Source organism: Enhydra lutris, unplaced genomic scaffold, assembly GCF_002288905.1.
Source record: "Enhydra lutris kenyoni isolate GAN:26980312 unplaced genomic scaffold, ASM228890v2 scaffoldscaffold8, whole genome shotgun sequence".
Taxonomy (NCBI): Eukaryota; Metazoa; Chordata; class Mammalia; order Carnivora; family Mustelidae; genus Enhydra; species Enhydra lutris.
The window spans coordinates 10,813,232-10,829,354 of record NW_019154092.1 but is presented as its reverse complement, the minus strand read 5'-3'; the positions used below and the strand labels follow the sequence as shown (position 1 = coordinate 10,829,354).

Genomic DNA, 16,123 nt, shown 5'->3' with positions numbered 1-16,123 from the left:
GTTAGCTAGCTTCCCCTGAGGACAGGCTTTGCTAAGAACAGAGTGCTCTGGCCTATTTCAAAATGGTTTCCTTTCCCCTCCCACTGCTGGATGTATGAGATTTGTATCCAGTATTTACTGTAATTGAGCTCCTATTAGAATCTGGTCAAGTTCCTAGAGGTAAACTTCACAATACTGTGGAGGTCCCCATGACTGGGTCCCCTGGAGCTTTGAACTCTGAGTTGTCCACACACAGCCTCCAGCAATTTGTCAATTCCCTTTCAGGTTTTCCTCATGTTCTAGGAGGTCATGACTCCCTGTACCCACTTGCCATCTCTCCAATCTCAGGGCAACAGTGTGCCCTGCAGACTCCCCTCACTTTCAGATCCAAGAAGAGTTGTTGGTTTTCTAGCCTGTTCAGCTTTTTACTTGTTGCTAGGATACCATGGCAACTTCCAAGCTCCTTACCTGCAGAACTGGAAACTGAAGACTTCCTCCAATTTTTTTTGTTATCAGCACCAGATAATATCTGGAGCATATTTGTTGAAGCATTTTAACACTGTGCTTGTTGGAAAAATGAATAAACAAACAAATGTGCAGATTCAAATATGCCTGTTCCAATTATGTAAACATTACTGAACAAATCTATTTAAGTTTAATCAAAACCTACTGATCTATTTATTTTATAGATCTATTTTCTGAACTACCAACATTTTTTCCCTTTCAAGTAAAATGACACTGAAATATGTGAAAGTGACTGATATGATTTTGAGCTGTTTATTCTTTAGAAACAAAAGTGGACAAATGTTTCTCTGGGCTATAGTGACTGTTTATGGGTAAACACAAATTTTGGTCTAGCTAAAATTATGGTCTGTCTACATGGAGAGGATGAATAGAGTGAAGAGTGTGCATGGCCAGGAGGCAGGGGAAGAAAGAGAGCTCTAGCCACAGAGTGAAAACCCCACATATAAGTCAAAAAGTTGCAAAACAAGCCTGTATTTAGAATCACAGGCCTAAAGGGTATCAGAGAAAGACAGTTATCGTACGATCTGTGATATGAGGAATTTGAGAGGCAGGGCAGAGGGTTCTGGGGGGAAGGGAGGGAAATATGAAACAATGGGATCAGGAGGGAGACAAACCATGAGAGACTCTTAATCTCAGGAAACAAACTGAGGGTTGCTTGAGGGGAGGGGTGTGGAAGGGATGGGGTGGTTGGGTGATAGACATTGGGGAGGGTATGTGCTATGGTGAGTGCTGTGAATTGTGTAAGACTGATGATTCACAGACCTCTACCCCTGAAGCAAATAATACATTATATTTTATTTTTAAAAAAGATTTTCTTTATTTATTTGACAGAGAAAGAGATCACAAGCAGGCAGAGGCAGGCAGAGAGGGGGCAGAAGCAGGCTCCCTGTCGAGCAGAGAGCCCGATGTAGGGCTCGATCCTAGGACCCTGAGATCATGACCTGAGCCGAAGGCAGAGGCTTAACCCACTGAGCCACCCAGGGGCCCCACATTATATGTTATTAAAAAAAAAAAAAATCACAGGCATAAATGCTCTAACAACTAACTAAAGTTAACAAAAGCAGTTGTCTCTGTACTGGGGAAGATTTGGGAGAAGGTGGTCTTGGGACAACTATTTTTTATAATAAAACTTGATAGAACTGCTTTTGGCACTTTGTATAAGTTTAACTTTGATAAAAATAAAAACAGCTTTTAATACTGACAACAGGAGGCTATGCCATTATTGAAGAAGGAATACAGAAAACAGGTTCCGATTTTTGTTTTGTTCGATTTAATTTTGTTGATTAGGGAGTGTAATGAATTCCATTTCAATCACATTAAATCTGAGTGCCTGGCATATTCAAGTGCAAACGTCTTGCAGACAAATGAAATTAGTACCTGGATCTTGGTTGAGAAAGATAAGGCATAGATTCAGGAGTCATAAACATGGAGGTGGCTGGTGAAGCCGAGAGCATGTATGTGCTGACAGAAAAAAGAAAGGGAGAAACAGAAAGAAACAGTGCTGGATGTGAAAAATAAACAAAGTGTATAATGTGCCGTCTGTTTCCAGCAGGACCCTGATTGTTACACATCTACAAAGAAATCTTGAGGAATTCTATTTAAAAGTTGGCAGAGCAGTGAGAAGCCATAAAGAACCCTTAGAACAAGAAAGTAGCGAATCAAGCCAGACGGTGAGCAAGAAGCCCAGGGAAGACTGTTTCAAAAAGGAAGGTACAGTCAGCTGTGTCAAGGCCCCAGTAAAGAATGGGGAGTATTTACAACCCCTTGGGTTAGCAAGTGCTAGCAGGTGACAGAGTCTTGCCCTGCTCAATCTGAAGAGTGAGTAAGTGGGAACAAGGAAAACAAGTGTAACACACACTCTGAATAATCCTGAATGGTAAGGACGGCAGCTGGACTTCCTCAGGATGATGTGGTTAGGACCTCAGAAATTTGATCCCATGTTAGCAGAAGACCCTGTTTCGAGTGACTATTAATGGGAATGAAGAGAGGGTGGACAGGGATAAACGACTGGAACAGTCTCAGAAAAGGGACGCTGAGGCATGTGAGACAGACTGAGGATAGAAAAGCCAGAAGGGCGAGAAGCTGAGGAATAAACACAGGGTGGCTTTTAGTTGCTCTAAAAACGACCCCAAGCAAGTCGTTGATTGAGGTAGGGACGGCGCAGACTGGAAAGGCAAGTTGGGATAGCAAATTATAACCCACCAAGGCACTATTCTTTCAGTTGATGTTTGCTTCCTTCAGTCAATGAGGGCCCGAAGAAGAGCAGGGACACACAGCGTGTCCCCATGTGGTCTGGACAGGGGAGCTGAGGAGGCTGGCAGACCTGGCCGTGGGGGAGGGCAGCGTGGGGCACTGTGGTCTGAAGAGCAAGAAGCAATGGGGACGGCTTAACAGAGAGAAAACTCTACTTAGAAACTATGATCCTGGAGTTTACAATCTTAAAGAAGAAGCTGTTTATGTGCAGGGCTGAAGCCCAAATGTGTGGGGATGGGGGCAAGAGGCAGACAAGAAATGATGCTAGAGATCTTGGCATCAACAATGCTTGTTTTCTCTGCTCCGACCCGGGTTACCAATGATGTGGGTGAAAACAGCCTAACTGCCTCTTACAAGCATTTACACTCAGAGTAAATGCTTGTAAGACCTAGATGCTTATTTTTAGCAAATATACTTGAGATGTCATTTTTAATGATTTGTTTAGCCTCTTTTTACAAAAAAAATAGTCTTAAAATTTACTCCAACATTACTCAATTCAAAGGATTTCATCTAAAAAGTCAAATCAAAATAAATGAAGATCTCGGCTCGATTTCAACAATAATATCTATGTTCAGTAGGTCTCATTTACATACTGATTATATTCATGTCCCATGCACTACCCCAGGTCATTAAAATAAATGTATATTGCTTCTAAAGAACGAGGAGATGGAGTGCAGAACTGTTATGAATTTAAAATTCTCTATAAATTGCTCATATTTACATGTGCTGCACTCTCTGAAACAGGTAATTCATCCAGTTGACTGCAGGAGCCTCCTCTTTTCATGTATAACTGAGTAATTATCTCAACCAGAACAATGCATTCTGAAAATGGATTAAATTTCTGGAGAAAAAATAATGTTCAAACCAGTGAATAACTTTCAAGCAACAGAGGAGAATGAATGTTTGTAATTAGCAGGTTTACTCATGTTTTCTTATGTTTTTGCTCATAATTCAATATCAGAAGTCTAAATTATTTCTGTTGAAATACATTTCTTGCCCAAAGAGCTCTTGGTACAGAAAAACAACAACAACAACAACAATAACAAACTATTCACAATCTGGCTTCTGCCCTTTAAGACTCTGCATGCCACGACAGCTAAATGTAATGTAAATTACAAATATCATACAAAGATATAATCACAGGGGAAGGGAAGGGACAATAAAATGAGAAGAAATCAGAGAGGGAGACAAACCATAAGAGACTCTTAACCCTAGGAAACAAACTGAAGGTTGCTTGAGGGGAGGGGGGTAGGGGGATGGGGCCACTGGGTGGTGGGCATTAAGGAGGGCATGTGATATGATGAGTTCTGGGTGTTGTAAGCAACTGATGCATAACTGAACTCTACATCTGAAGCTGATGATACAGTATATGTTAATTAATTGAATTTAAATAAAATAAGACAAAAAAGATCAAAAGTAAGATAAAAAAATAATCATCTAGGGCTAGTTTTCCACTTTATTTTAAATAAAAGCCAAGAAGCACCTGGTGGCTCAGTTGGTTATGCATCCAACTCTTGATTTTGGCTCAGGTCATGATCTCAGGGTCCTGGGATTGAGCCCTGCACCCAACTCTCTACTCAGCGGAGAGTCTGCTTGAGGATTCTCTCTCTCTCTCTCCCTCTAACCCTCCCCCTGCTTGCAGGCTCTTGTTCTCTCTCTCTCTAAAATAAATAAATCTCAAAGAAAGATTAAATATATATATATGTATATATATATATATATATATACATATATATATGTAAATAAATAAAAGCCAAAAACAATCATTACTGTCCAGCCAGAAAATGATTTCCAGTATTTCAGTACATATGTTCCTGAGTATTTACGCTTATCTATTTACTCCCTTTCTCCCACTTTTCTACCTTGAATGTCTAGGGTCTAGAATCCAGAATCAGCAACTATAGGCCATCATGCAGATCATACACCAGACCTGTTAACTTCCACACAAATCATACACAAAGGTATTAATAATTAGGTAATTATATTTTAAATTGCATGTATAATTACATACAAATGTATTTTAAAATAATTATATATACGTTTATATGTGCCATATATTTATATAATATTGACATTAAATGCTTAGTTATTAATAATTTTAAACTCCAACAGACATATTTGGGAATTCTGCTTCTGGTTGGGATGTTGAACATTAGAGAATTAGAAGTACTGCAATTAGAAAATATCTAGAAACTAATGACAAAACTTTTAAAACCGCAGTATTTGCAAAAGGGGTCTAAATGCTCCAAAAACTGGGTAGGGCAGGGCCCCTTCCTGAGAGAGCCAAGGTCTTTGGCTGCTTCCTGGGGAAGCAGAGATCTCCCCGACACAGGGGGCAGGATTCTGCCAGAGGCAGAAGCAGTCACTGGAGCTGTGAGCAGCTCTGTGAGTTGCTGAAGGCCCAGGGCACCAGAGGCTGTGAGGAAGGGCTGGCGAGTAGGAGATCTCTTGAGGTCTCCATCACTAGAAGGAGGATCTGTAGTGCACACAAAAGAGTCCTCATTCTCAATTCATTTGAAAGCAGAGATGAACTAAAATTAAACCACCAGCCTGTTCCAGTCCCTATCGGGTCCTAACCAAAGTAATCAGCCCTTGAATTTGTTTCCCAGAGCTGCTGTAACAAGTTACCTCAATCAAACTTGATAGCTTAAAAATAAAATGTATTCTTTCCAAGTTCTAGAGGTCAGAAGTCTAGAATCAAAGGGCTGGCGAGGCAGCCCTCCCCTGAAAGCTCTAAGAGAAAATCCTCCCTTGCCTTTTCCAGTATCCTGTGGCTGCCAGGCTTCCTTGGCTCAAGGCTGCATCACCCCACTCTCCTCTGCATCCTCTCCTCTGCCTCTTATAAGGACACTCATTGGATTTGGGGCCCAGCTGGGAAAATCCAGGATGATCTCATCTTAAGATGTTTCACCTAATTATATCTTCAAATAGCCTTTTCCTGAATAAGGTCATCACAAAGGTTCTGGAAACAGAGTGGCTCTATCTTTGGCAGGGCTACCATTCAACCCATAAGGGCCCTTCTCTCACTAACTGCCCTAAGAGCAGAAAGGGCATGGCCTTTCTAGGGGCACATAGCATCTACTTTAGTATCTAGAGTTCTTTAATACACAACATCCAGCACATGTGAGAAATTATGAGACACGTAAGAAGCAGGATAAGGTGACTTGTAATCAAAAGAAAATACAGACAATAGAGGCAAACCAACCAATGATCCAGATGTTCAAATTAGAAGTCATGGATATTATAAAACAGTTGGCTTAAATATGTTAGAGGAAAGAGGGCAAAAAAGGTAAGCCAAGTGGACAAAAAGAGAAATTCAACAGAAGACAATGTACAATCTAAAAAAAGACCATCGTTTGGATAGTTTTTTAGGATATTCTAGAATTAAAAGTCCATTCCTGAAATTAAGAATTTTGTTGATGGAGCTTAACAGCACACTGGAAATAGCGGAAGAAAGGACAAGAGGTATGAAAGACAGATGGGTAGAAATTGCCTTAATTCAAGCAGAAGAAGATAAAAAGATAGATAAGAATAAGACAGATCATGATCAATGCAGGATACTCGCAAACAGTGTGACACATATGTAACTATTATACCAGATGGGCAGGACACAGAAAGCACAACCAATGTTTGAGGAGGTAACAGCTGAATATTCTCCAAAATGTACGATTAACATAAATCTACATACTCAAGAAATTAAGTCAATTCCAAACAGGAGAAATACCAAAAAATCCCTGACTCAGGCACATCAGTTAAAACTGCTTAAAACAAAAGATCTAGAGATTGTCACATTAAATGAAAAACAAGCCTCAACTGTATCTGTTTTTACACCCGTTTTGAATCTAACTCCACAAAGAAAATTTGAAAACAAAAATATTAAAGAAGTCGGACACAAAATAGTATGATTCCATTTATTTTTATTTTTTTTTAAGATTTTATTTATTTATTTAACAGACAGAGATCACAAGTAGGCAGAGAGGCAGGCAGAGAGAGAGGGGAGGGGAGAAGCAGGCTCCCCACTTAGCAGAGAGCCTGATGCAGGGCTCGATCTCAGGACACTGGGATCATGACCTGAGCCGAAGGCAGAGGCTTTAACCCATTGAGCCACCCAGGCGCCCCAGTATGATTCCATTTATAAGGAACAGTGTATGATTCCCTTTCTAAGAAATGTAAGAATAGGAAAAATTAATCTATGGTAAAATGCAAGTCAGAAAAACAGCTACCTCTCTAGAGGTAGGAAGGGGATTGTTGTGGTATTGATTGAGGAGAGCTCAAGAGGAAATTCTGAGTGATGGAAATGCTTTTTTTTTTTTTTTTACCCAAGAAAAATATTATCTTTATTAATAATGGAATCAGAATTTATTAACATGGAAATGCTCTTTTTTGGACCTGGATGGTAGTTATTGGGATAGCTACATATTTAATAATTTATTGAACTGTACACTTCAGATGTGTACCTTCGACTCTATATAAATTATCCTATAGTTAACAAAGTAAATCAGGGAGGGGTCCACAAATAATTCCTCCATTGTGACATGCTTACTTACCTGAAAATGAGGCAGTTTCAGAATTAACAGAATGCTAAACCATCATTCATTGACTCATTCAACACACCAATATTAACTGAGTGCTTACTATATGCAGGAGGAATATATCAGCGAACAAAAGAGGGGAAAAACATCTTTGCCTTTTAAAGCTTACACTCTAGTAGGGATAATTACATACTATCACATAAGTGAATTTCATCAAATTAAAAGGCAGTGAAAGACAGAAAAGATAGAAAAAAACAAAGCAGAGTTAGAGGGAGTAGGAGAGCTCCAGTTGAGAGTTGTTGCTGTTTTATAAAAAACTGGCAAAGGGAGGCTTAGAAGAGTGGAGGGAGTGAGAGATTTTGATATATAAGGAGGGATCATACAGATAAAAGGAACAGCCAGTGCAAAGACCCTGAGGCCTGCTCAGAACAGCAAGAAGTCCTAGTTGGCTGGAGCAGGCTGAGCAAGTGCAAAAGTAGTCTAAGAGTTAAAGTCAGAGAGGTAACCTCCATGCCCTGTTAGGTGAGGCTTTACAGACTTTGGCTTTCACTCTTTGGAGAAACAGAAAGGCACTAAGGGGCTTTCTGCTGAAGAGCAATGTATCTGCCCTGTGTTTTATGAGAATCAGTGTGGCTGCTGCACTGAAACCAGCAGAAATGTTGCTAGGTTGGAAGCTGGGAGAGTAGGTAGGTGGATCCTGTAATAATCCAGGTGGGAGAGATGCTTGGGTGGCTCAGTAGGTTAAGCCTTCAGCTCAGGTCATGGTCTTGGGGTCCTGAGATTGAGCCCTGCATCAGGCTCCCTGCTCAGGGTCTGCTTGTCCCTCTTCTACTCCCTCTGCCCCTAACCCTGCTTGTGCTCTCTCTCTCCAATAAATAAATAAAATCTTAAAGAAAATAGTCAGGTGACAGACAATAGTGGCCTGGACTAGAGGGCTATCTACAGAGGAAGAAGACCAATGCTACGTGCTTCAAAGTGAGAGCCAAACAGTTCACTGTCAGATCTGAATATTAGTTGTGATAGAAAGAGAAGAGTCATAGATAACACTATTCTTTTGACTTGAGCAATGGGAGGGATGGAATGGCATTACCAGAGATGGGAGAAGACAGTGGGAAGAAAAAGTTTAGGAAAGAAGATCTGGTATTGAAATTGGGGTCACGTCAAACCTGATAACCTATTAGATACCAAATGGACATGCTGAGTAGGTAGTTCGATGCAGGAGTTTGTGGAGTTCACCAGTATATAGATATTTAAAGCCATAACATTTGATGAAATTAAAAGGAATTAAATATAGTTGAAGAAGAGAAAAGGTTCAGTGACAAGCCCTGGTAACACACTGATATTAGGAGCTTGGGAACATGAGGAGGAATTAAATAAAAGGAGTCAGAGAAGGAATTGCCAATGAGTAAGGAGAAAAACTCAGAGAATGTGGTGCTCGGAAAACCAGGTGAAGAAAGTGTTAACAGAAGTACAGACAACTCTTTCAAGAAGGTTTCCTTTCAGTGGAAACAGAAAAATGAATGGGGAAGTGGAGCTAGGAAATGATATTTTTAAGATAACAGAAATTTTGTAATTCCATAAGAAATTATCTCATGGAAAGAAAAATAGATGGTAAAGGAAGGAGGAAAAAGTTGTTGACATGAGATTGAGGAGGCAGGAGACGTGGGACTGTGTATGAAGGGGGGTACTGCCTTCAACAGAATATGGAAGGGTCATCTATAATAACAGGAAGGCACACGGAATCTACAGGGACAGAAGCAGGCAGGTGGGTACATACAGTATTGGGAATGTGAGAAATTTCTGTTCTGACTGCTTGCATTTTCTAGATGGGTTACAAAATAATAAGCATCATCATCTGGGAACAAGGATGAGGCAACAAGAGTAGGAAATTCAGGAGAGGAAAACAGATATGAAAGTTATCTGGGACAATGGGAGAGTCGATGGATTAGGGAAGCATAATAATTCCCATTCAGCATTGAGGTCCAGGTAACATGTGCATTCTGTGTTTGTGCAGGAAGCCCAGTTGGCAGAACGTGGAATTTCTCTAGCCATATTTAGCTTCAGGAGGCAGGTACAGAGTAGGCAGAGCTAGATTTTGCCAAGGCTGTGCTTTTGACCAGTAAGATGAACCAAAGAACAAGGAAGCTGAAAGTGTATTCAGTGGTGTGATTAGACCCCTCATCTACTGAATCCGTGCTGTGGAAAGGGGGGAAAAGGAAAAGGAGAAGGTGACGAACAGTGAAAAAGTAGTACATCAATGGATCAGAAGTCCCGTGGGGGTGGAAGGACTGACGGAATTGGGGTATTCAAGAGATTCACCAAGAAAGAATACAGTGGTGGTCAGAAACGGCGATTAGAAAAATGTTGCATTACTGCCACCAACTATAATGAATTAAAGTAGAAACTAAAATAGGATCATAGGGGCCAGTGTGGAGGACAAGATAATCCAAAGAGAGAAGCTCAAGGAATTGAGAAGACAGAATGTTGGAAGGACCACATATGTATATATTGAAGCCACCAAGAAAGAAGACCATGGTTGTGTTGGCAACAGTGGCCATAAGCCAGCAGCTAAAATAACCGAGGATTGAGGGGGTACTGGTAGGCGACTGTAACTATGAGGAGTAGTGGTAAGTAGAGTCTGAGGAAATGAGTTTCCAAGCTGGAGGGCTTTAGGGAGGGAAAGGGAGAAGTTCTGAAAATAACGATGAAGAATGAAGAGCACAATTTTCTCACCTCCAGACCCTGGGGGCTCCCACCAGACAGTGCTGCAGAAGAGGCTGTGTCCTTGGGGGACCCATGTTTTGTCTAGAGTAGAGGAGTGAAGAGAATGTCCAGAAAAAAAGACTCCAGAGAGCACAAGGCAAAGACTGGGGACTGAGGTGAGGGGGGAGTTGAAGAGCCTGGGGGGTCTGAGCTTCTAAATCGAACTGCCATAAACAGGGATGAAGGGCACAATTCTCAGCAGAATCAAAGGAGTGGGCAGTGGCATTGCTGTGAGTCTGGGTGGCTGGGTCTTCTTTCCGGTGTCTATGGAGGAAGGTGAGGCAGAGTGGGGAGACTGCCTCACACACCCAACGAATGGACCACTCTTGAGTGTGCTTAATCATCTCATTCCAGCACAAATTCAATACACAGCCCCTAACTCCTGCTATTTGGCTGAAAGCACCTCACGGAATAACAAGGACAACTGAGGTGGACCCCGCGGTGCTCACTGCGGTATGTTGTGGGACTGAGGAGAGAAGTGCGACCCGTTAAATGTCCTCCAGTCAAGCTCTCCAAAATTAAGTTAAGAAAAGGGAAAAAGATTGGAGCCTATTTAAATCCTTCCCACTGGGGAAAAAAAAAATCAAAGATATTCTGCAGTTTTAACTTTTAAGCATTTTAGGCATCAGCGAGTGTTAAATTCCCAATATACAGTGATCTGTTTCACGCTTTCCTGCAATTCAGCCTCATCCCTGTCTGCACTGGCCCTGAAAACAAGTTAACACCCTATGATCCAGGTAAGGAAAGGGACTCAGCCAGAGGACCTGCATGAGTCCATGCTCATGAAGGGGGGCTCAGGTTGCTGGTCACAGCCGCCCACCCACCTCTGCAAACTGGCCCAAATACCATATTTGGAGGAAATGCCACATGTAGGCTGCTAAATGCCACCGTCATAGTCATCTTCACCATTTCTTTTAAAAATATTTTTTTCTGTGAAGTGACAAGTATGGCATCATAGCTATTACCAATTTAAAAGCAAGCACAGTGGGAAGTGGCCCATTTAATTAATTATAGCCCATGTTCCACGCAGCCTAAACAGCGTACTTCACAATTATTCCAGCCAAGCCGGAATACCTAATGGTAAGGTCTCTACCTCCTTGTGCTATGGGCGGTGGTCTCTAACCTGGAACTGCCCAGTCACTGTCAGTAAGGGACATGGAGCACCCTGCCCCCAGCACCGCCTCCTCCCTGGAGTATGGATAAGAAATCTGCAATCCAATGTGGCAGGCACAGGACAGCTCCAGAGGAACCCCCAGTCTCTGCTCCTCATAGAGCCCCTGCGGATCGATGGGGCAGGGAAGAGCCCTCACCGCCAACGCAGGGCAGCTGTCTTCACAGCAGAACAACACGGGACCTTTCAAAACGTACAGACCACATGGAATCCAGCTTCTGCCTTTCACTAGCTCAGTGACCTTAAGCAAGACACATACACAGCCTGAACTTCAATGTCCTCACCTACAAAATGGAGGTGATGAAGCCAAATTTGCCTAAGTGCAAGGTTTCCTAGCTCTTGGTTATAACGTATGAAAGTGCCTGATGCAGAGTGGGCATCGCTAGATAAGTGGAGACTATGGCTGAGGACAGTATGTAAAAATGAAAAAAAAAAAAAAAGAAATATTTGGAAGTGACAATGACATTAGGTTGGGAATGATACAAGTCATCAAGAGATCATGGTCTGAGGTTCTAGTAGATGAACACAATGTCTGTTCTAGCACTGAGCACAAACCTCCCTGGGCTGCACTAAGAGACCCGTGCCCTCGGTGGGAGGTTCAAGGAAAGGGAGCCAGATTCTCATCTGACTTCAGAATTCGCTGTCCCCTGGATCTCTGGCAGTGTTCCCCCCCCCCAACCTGGTACCTATGCACCCGGAGATGCCACATCTAATATCTTACCCCTGACTAGTTACTATAGTGCTTGTATAATTACCCAGTAGAGCAAAAACTGTTGCTCACGGTTTTCTGTGAGGTGCGAAGTTACATGTGGCTACGGGCACACAAGTCACTTGGGGCAGACAGACTGGGATGAAGCCATCTTCTCCAAGCCTCAGCCTCTCCAAGGAACATATATACAAACATATGCAAACAGCAAACCCAGGAAAGACTCACCGACATTGCCGTAGTTGAAAACTGGCAGAAATTGATTTTTATTATGAAAACATCATTTAGGGATACAATATATTGTTGCCCAGAAGAAAATGTTTTTTTAAATTTCCATGCCTTCCCGGCTTCTGCTCAGTTTAATTTCTGCAGATGCCTACTGCTTATCTGATTGGCCTTATTAGCTGGTTTTCCTGAGCCAGAAAAATAAAATTGAATTTTAAACAACTCCTTGCCAGGCAGCCTGGGGCAGACAAGGTAATACTATCCTCGGTGGCCACAGACAGCAGACAGAGAAGAGGGCTGGTGCACTTCCACCCTGATGCACACTTCGGGGACGTGACCCACTCTGCCCCTGGCTCACATGTCTGCATCCCATGATCACGTTCTAAGTACCCAGAGTGCCCAAGGCACAGCAAACCCAGGAAAGACTTAACTTAACTCAAAGACTTTGCATGTGTCTACTTCTCCCACAAGTAGCAAAAAATACCCTAATTAGTCCTGAAACTAGGTTCCTCCTAAATAGAACCTTGGGATCCTAACTTTGAGTACACATAATTCTTACTCTTAAAATTGGGGTCTTAAGTTCAAGTTCTGAATAGATAGTCACTAGAAACGTTATATCATTTATGAAAATTATTTGGTCCTAGGACCCTATCTATTCAAAAGAAAATATCCAAAGCCTTTAAGTATAAAACTCTGATCCCCCTCTGTAGGTGAAAAATGCTCAAGGAGATGCTGAGAGACTTAAACACAAAGCCTGAAATTTGCAAGCATCTGATGGTCTCAGTGTTAAGCCCCAGTTTGTCCCAGTGGATGGAGAAATAGCTCTGACTTCAGACCCGTATCCTGAAGATGTGGAGACAGATGGCAAGGACCGCTAATGCTAACGCTGGGGTGAGCGGTGCTGCACAGATGTCTGGCAGTCCGTCTGACCAACGAGCTCCTCCCTTTGAGGTTTGGCCTCCACAACCACAGGCCTCAGACTTAAACGCATTCCAGTCCTCAGCATGGTCAACAGTGGCCAAGCAGAGAACCCTCAGTCCTGGCCACAGTGACAGGTCTGGGTGTGGACTCCTGACCCCATCGGAATCCCCCCATGATTCTCCTGCTAGAGCAGTAGGGAAGACTATTGCCATAGGCATCACTGTGCTGGGATGGCATAGGGATGGCCCTGCTGGCAGCCTCACAACTAAATGGAGACAGCCCATTCTCTGGAGGAAGGATTAATACGCACAGCGAGAAGGAGAGCTGAGAGACAGAGACAGAAAAGCCTAGAGAAAGAGATATGGAGGGATGGACTGATAGTGCTGTTTGAAACCCTTGATTTCACATATCTTCCCATTTCAGTGAGAAAATAAATCCTGTTGGCATGCTCCCATTTTTTAAAGATTTATTTATTTATTTATGAGAGAGAGAGAGTGTGTGTGTACACACACCTCTGCAGGAGGGGCAGAGAGAGAATGGAAGAGAGAGTCTTAAGCACACTCCCAACTGAGTGGGGAACCCAATCAGGGCTTGATCTCATGACCCTGGAATAATGATCTGAGCTGAAATCAAGAGTTAGATGCTTAACTGGCCGCACCACCCAGATGCCCGACTCCATCATTTTTTAAAGACTAATTTATTTATTTGGTAGAGAGACAGAGAGATTGTGCTCAGAGGGTAGGGGCAGAGTGAGAGAGAGAATCTCAAACAGATTCTGTGCTGAGTGTGGAGCCCAAGCAGGGCTCAATCCCAGAACACTGAGATCATGACCTGAATGAAATCAAGAGTCAGCTGCTTAACCAACCGAGCTACCCAGGTGCCCAACTCCCCCATTTTCTTAACCTATGCTGGGTTAGCCTTGGATTTCTCTCACTTGCAGAAGAGCCTTCACAAATATTCCTTAAGGAATCCTTTCAAAATCACAAGCTCCACCAAAAAGGGAAGCCCAAGCAGCGCCCTGAGTAACTTACAGACAAACCTAGAAAACTGGGCCTGAAACAGCAGCGGGCAGTTGCTGCTGATGCAGAAAGCCCGGGTACTCGAACTAGTCTTGACGGCATTCATTGGGCCTCTTTGTGGGTCTGCAGTGGCTGCTACCAGCTTCCTCAAGTGGTCTTTCCCTGCACAGCTTCAGACTGCAGGGGCCTGTGTCATCCTCTCGTTCCAGTTCCTGGATGGGCTTCCAGGCAGGGTTACTGCCAGACCCAAATTTTCCCAGGTGTCTGCTCATTCCTGACCACCCCACCCTCTGAAGCAGCTGAGGGAAGCAGCTGGAAGCTCAGATGCTCGGATGCTTCGGGCCATGTGTCAGGAGCAGCAGCTCCTAAGCACAGCGCCCTCCTCCCTTTCCCACCCCTCTCCTTCCAGCACCTCTACATGCAGCCTGCTTCTTTGATCCCCCACCCCCTCCATGCCACTGCGGCCTCTCAGGCTCATCTCAACAGTGCTTTCATCTTCCTGCAGCTCCTCTTTGCGGGCCTGATATTGCTGACGAAAGGTCACACTGCTCCTAGAAGACACATCCTCACAATGGAAATGGGAGGAACACAACTTGAACACGACCTACTCCCGGCACCAAAGAAGAACTGCAACCACTCACACACGACATTAATACAGCGGTGACTGTAGCTCCATTTGTGTCTCATTTCCCCAATGCTGATCTGATAAGGTTTCCGACATTTATCAGGGAAAGATAAACCACTGCCTCAAAACCCAGGAATTCTGCACTCTTCTCAATATCCTTTACTTACTCTAATCTTTATTGAGATCTCAAGTCGAAAAGAGTCCTTTGCCTTATTTCTGCTTCTTGTGTCATGCTCTGACCACCGAGTGTATAAGAAATGAGTAACCGGCTCTAAACATTTTGGTTTCTACTGTGTTTTCTTCTTCCCTGTCTTGGTCTGTTTCTCCCTTGCAGCCAACTGCCTTGAACTGCAGTAAATTCAGTGCCATTCCAAAAAAAGCCAAAATTCTAAAATTCTACAAATCAGTGAACACGGAAAAGAAATGATCCTGTGTTATAAGGAGTATCCGATGAAGGTCTCCCAGCCTTTTCAATGATGACAGGGAATTTAAATTTTGACAGTGATAGACAGGTCACCTCTAGTCCTGGGGGATAATTATTAAATTGCTAAACTGCAGACATATTCTGTTAGTCTAGGAAGGAAATATTTATTTATTGTGATGTTCACAATCCTGAAAACGCATTTTAGGGGGAGTCAAAAGTTCAATTGAAATATTTAGACAATGTTCAGTCTTGAGAATTAGTCACTGAGTAATTATTGATTCTGCCTACTGTTTAACCAGTTTATCTTTCCTCTCATCTGAATTACATTTTTGGTTTCCAAACCGGGTAAACAATCTGTTCCACCTTCTAAGCCTGTGATATTCCTTAGTGGTGTTAAAGGGACAGCAGGAGCCTGACCTTCAGACACAAGCTGGCTGAAAAGCTAGCATATGCATGCTCCCAAATCTGGTAAGTATGAGCTTCCTGGGGCAGCTAATCAATCCCTCATGCCCTGCAAGGGGCTGCTTCCAGTGGGTGTGCCCCGGCCACCACTTGGACTTGCCACCGAATGCCCCACGGCTGCACCATCCAATATGAGAGTCGCTGCTTACATGTGGCCAATTCCATTTAAATTCCTTAAACTTAACTGAAATTGAAAATTCAGCTCCTCAGTCACATTTGCCAGCCGCATGTGGGCAGTGGCCACCTCACTGGGGAAAGCCAAGAGGCAATGTTCCCATGATGACTGTACAGAGCCTACTGGTAGGCACTGCGCATACAATCTACCACCTGGACAAGGGGCGATCTGATCTTGAGAGAGTAACCATGAGCTCTACTGCCATGAGATGGTAGGAATGGCAGAATTAGGGGGAGGTTTTAGCTATGTTACCCAGAGCCCTAAGCAGAAGGGGGAAATCTGAAGGACAAGGAGTAGATTCTTAGGGTCAGAAGAGAACTGCTATGACACGATGTGTTGAATA

At 43.1% G+C, this 16,123-nt stretch overlaps 1 protein-coding gene across 1 annotated transcript in view; it reads right to left on the bottom strand.

Annotated features, from left to right (window-relative positions):
• Positions 1-16,123, bottom strand: part of LOC111142637 (L3MBTL4, histone methyl-lysine binding protein) — a 378,206-nt gene that overhangs the window by 218,624 nt on the left and 143,459 nt on the right. The window lies entirely within an intron of this gene.